A 4,713-nucleotide genomic window follows, 5' to 3' on the forward strand; every position below is an offset into this window, starting at 1 on the left:
GTGTGTATCCTGCGTCATACGTGCTCTCTTCTCACTATTTATCCATTCATTCCCCACTATCACCAAGGAGGGCATACTGGGAAGGCATTAATGACAGAGATGAAATTAGATCAATATTTATGTAGCTGACTCCTTACTGCTCTGCAAAATAAGCTTCAAATATCCACTCAGTATTTTGGTAGGAAAAATATCACCATCCCTATATCTAAATAATCCCCCCAAATGTCCCTAGCATATGTTAGAGCATGGTGCGATAGCTCTTCAGTTGTAGGGTGAGGTTATCAGGTAGGGTCCTCATTTCATAGTCTCATCTCATCCCATATTAGTGGCAGGACAATCTCCTTTAGCTCCTTTGTGTCAGCATCCTCACCTAAACAACAAAGAAATGACATCATCTCTATACACACAATTCAATCACTCATTCATTAAGCACTGGCTGCATACCCTTGGGGTGTCAGACATGAGGCCAGTTGCTGAGGACACAGCATATTTAACTAACCAGTGGGTTATTTATTTATTTATCTATTAATTTAATCTTTTAAGACATCTACAGTAAGATACAGGTGATGATGTCCACAGCTCCAGGGTAGATGTTAGTTTTAAGGTAGTTTTTATTTGCTCTGATGTTGGCTGCTTTATTTTTGGTTTTGGCAAATGCCTTAAAATAAGAAATGATATTTCACATTCTGGGTACCTATTGTTTTTGTTTTTCATAGTTCTCAGGAGCCATTAAAGATACAACAGATGATGTGGAAGACAGACTAGACAAGCATCCCATATGTAGACTTTCAGCTTAGCAGATGACAAGCCTGAGCAGTGAGTGGTCTCTGCAGAGCCTTACAAAAGCCTTCTTTAAGTGAAATAGAAACCATTTTCAACTCTTTCCCCCTTATCAATACTATACATACTTAAGACCAGGGCCAGCTTCCAACCCTTGTTATACATATGTGCCTATTCACTGAAAGGTTTATGCAGTCAGTACAACCTGAATCGCCACTAAAATTTTCCCCTGCAAATGACCAGTGCTCATAATTAAGCTGTGGGCTTTCCTCTGGACCCTTGATGTCCTAATTTTCCCCTTCAGCATGCCATCTGTGCTGGCTGGTCTTATGTCACCTTGACACAAGCTAAAGTGCTCTGGAAGCAGGAGACTTCGATTGAGAAATATCTCCATAAGATCCTGAGGTAAGGCATTTTCTTAATAAGTGTTTGATGGTGGAGGGCCCAGCCCATTGTGTGTGGTGCCATCGCTGGGCTGGTGGTCCTGTGTTCTATAAGAAAGCAGGATGAGAAAGCCAGGGGAAGCAAACTCAGGCTTCCTCAGCTTTTGTGCAGGTGAGCCTGCTTGGAAATCACTGGCCTTCATAGTTCTGTGTTCTGGCCTCTCTGGGCAGTGACTAAAAAAGTATATAATATTTGCTTACCCATCTATATTCAACCATTCACAGGCTATGTGCTACCAGGATAGGGCAACCACATGTAGTCACCCATGTGATCTCTGGAGCCAAAGAAATCCCAAGACAATGTGACTTTGATGGTACCTCACAGAGCCTGCTTCTTCAGGAGGATGAGCTATAAACAACAGTAGCCCAGTGGTTCCATCCCTGTCTAAGAGGTAGGTTCTATTTCAAGCTTACATCATGTATACCTCCCACCCTCATTCTCTGCTCTCCATCTCCCAACACTAAGCCTGGTCTCACCCCAGACTCACCTAGAAGACCCTCTATAGTGCCTCCTATTCTTTGTGTGAATCTTAACAGAAATAGGCTCTGTCATGATTATCCCACCTACCTGGACTTGGCACCCTGACTGGGGGAAAGATGGCTTAAATTCTGATTTTCGTCTTCTTTTCTCCATCCATTGGGTTCTGACACCAAGATGAGCAGCTCATGCAAGCAGAAGACCTGTTAGCGGCCGTATCCTCTTACCCTACCTCCCCATGTGAAGCTGCTTCAGAACAACAGAGGGCCACCTTCAGAATATGAATTTTATATCTCTACCTCCTACAATGCTCCTCTTAGAGCTTTCTAATACCCCCCCCCTTTTTGAGACAGTGTTTTACTATATAGTGTGGGGAACGAAGTTCAAAGCAATTTTTCTTATAGATGGAATTTTAGGTTTCCTGTTCTGCTCACTTCTCATCTCCTTTCCTCTACCATTGTGAAGGGCTCAGTATTTCCAAGTCCATATTTTAGGAATGAATTACTTACCACAGCAATTAGTCTTGATAGAAGATAGCATTTTTACTTATGGTGGTTTGAATAAAAATGACACCCACCCCCCATGGGCTCATAGAGAGTGGCACTATTAGGAGGCATGGCCTTATAGGATAGGTATGGCTTGGTTGGAGTGGGTGTGGCCTTGTTGGAGGAAGTGCGTCACTGGGGGCAGGCCTTGAGGTTTCAGATGCTCAAGCCAGGCCCAATGTTTCACTTTCTTCCTGCTGCCTGCTGATACAAATGTAGAACTTTCAACTGCACTCCAGCACAACATCAGCCTGCATGCTGCCATGCTTCCCTACATCTTGATGGACTAAACCTCTGAACCGTAAGCCAGCCCCAGTCTTTCTTCAGAGTTGCTGTGGTCATAGTGTCTCTTCTCAGCAATAGAAACCCTAAGATACCACCCATTTTATCTAAATCCCAGGTCCTCCCAGTGACATGGCTTGGTGTAAGGCTCCCATTCTCCCAGGAGCAGGGGATGGAATGGACCGAGGTACCTGTCTCATAGAAGGCAGGCAGAGATTGGCACCCTGAGAAACTCAGCCCCAGTCTTGGCTGAAGCATCCATCTCTCTTGGGCACTAGGTATGCTGGGCCCTTTCTCCCGGTGCCTCCTGCATCCAGGAGGCATCCTCTGTAGGTTCTTCCCACACTTATTTCTCCCTTGTTCTGGTCCTGAGCACATATTTTCTCAACATCACCAAGTGGTTCCATGATTCACAGTTGGTACTCATCACCTCTCCACTGATCCTCTCCTGGATCCTAGTGACCTGGGAATGGGCCTTGCTGCTGTTAGGATCCTATCTCCAGCTCCCAAATAATTGTTTTTCTGGGAGTGTTTTTTATCCTTATATTATTTTATTGCCATTAAAGCTTTGCCCTGGCCCCAGCCTCACTAATGTTGACTCTTTCAGAGAACCAAGACTCTCTTACTTGCTTCTCTAAACTCTAGGGCAACCTAATGAGAGGAAATCTCTTAGTAGACTGTAGACAGTAGACAAGAAGTTCCTCTTGGCCCTAGGGTGGAAACTATATTCTTCCGAAGGCATCTGTTGCCCCTGCAACCAAGGTTACAAACAGAGGTTCCTAGTACACACTGCTTCTTGGAGTCGACAGCTGAAGAGCTGAACTTGGGTGAGCTGTAGTGTTCTGCTCTCTAAGACGGAGAGAAAGCAGTGCTTGCTCAAATGACTATTGAAAGGCACAAAACAAACAAACAAGCAAGCAGAAAACAACAACTGCCACGCAGACTTTGCGTGACAGCAGTATTTGAGGCCAAAACTTCAAGGAAGTCAGTCTCCTGCCCAGATATGTCCTTGCAAACTCGTGTGCTAGGTGCCCACCAAGGTATGATTTATTAACAGCGAGGCAAAATTGGATATTGCTCTCTGACCTTTACCAATGTTCCAACATCTTAGCTAAACCCTGGCTTGGAATTTACCCACCCAGACTAATTGCCTCTGGCATTGTGGGTAGGACATTGAAGCTTACAGAATGGGAGACTTATCCCAGTGCAATGTCAAGGAAAATCCTCATTCTCAGTACTACAGCTGAACCACTCCTAGGAATTAGCAAGAGACATGTCTCTACCTGCCCAAAAGATTAGCATAGTGGGTGTTTTACTGAGGATGGGCGGGACCTTCAGCCGAGAGAGAGAGAGAGAGAGAGAGAGAGAGAGAGAGAGAGAGAGAGAGAGAGAGAGAGAGAGAGAGAGAGAGAGAGAGAGAGAGAGAGAGAGAGAGAGAGAGAGAGAGAGAGACAGAGAGACAGAGAGACAGAGACAGACAGAGACAGAGACAGACAGACAGACAGACAGACAGACAGACAGACAGACAGACAGACAGCAGTCTGCATTCAGCATTGAGGACTTGAGATTCGAGCCTCTACCCTCCTGGCTGGCGCACCCGCAGCCACCCAGAGTCCTGGGCCCTTGAGGCCCGAGCATGCTCGGAGCCACAGGGGTGCTGCACCAGTCCAGAGGAGATGGCTGCTGATTTTAGACCCAGTGTATTTTTAGATGGCCTCAGAGGTACCCTGACCACTGAGCTGCCAGATTTTTCATTTCTCTTTTGCAATGATTGTAAAAGCTTCATGACATTTTTAAGAAATACATTCAGATCGCACATTTCTTGTGTCGTGTCTGTCTGTCACCTGCCGAATCCCTTGCACACCTGGCAAGAACTCTCGTCCTGTGGAACTAGGGCTCTCCGCAGAAACCCGGTCCGTGGCAAACAACAACATCTAAAGTGCTTAGAATATGGAGTGGTGGGAGTTTAACTACATCCTCTAGTGATGCCGGGAGTGTCTTCCCCTTGTGTTGGTGCCTCCTGGGAGGGTCTGTTTGCCTGGGTCTGGTGCCCAGTGTGACCAGCCTCCCGCATCACTTTACAACAGGGCCATCTCAGAATGTCCATCGAGGCGTGGTCAGAGTTTCTCCAGCACTGTTCCACACTCGGAAGCTGTCTGTAGGTTGAGGTTATAGAAAGAATATG

The 4,713-nt window shown here is 46.0% G+C and overlaps 1 pseudogene; it reads left to right on the forward strand.

Annotated features, from left to right (window-relative positions):
• Nucleotides 1-967: 967 nt before the first annotated feature.
• LOC116083391 overlaps nt 968-4,713 on the forward strand; it is a 10,578-nt pseudogene continuing 6,832 nt past the window's right edge.

This window comes from Mastomys coucha, unplaced genomic scaffold, assembly GCF_008632895.1.
Source record: "Mastomys coucha isolate ucsf_1 unplaced genomic scaffold, UCSF_Mcou_1 pScaffold8, whole genome shotgun sequence".
NCBI classification, from domain to species: Eukaryota; Metazoa; Chordata; class Mammalia; order Rodentia; family Muridae; genus Mastomys; species Mastomys coucha.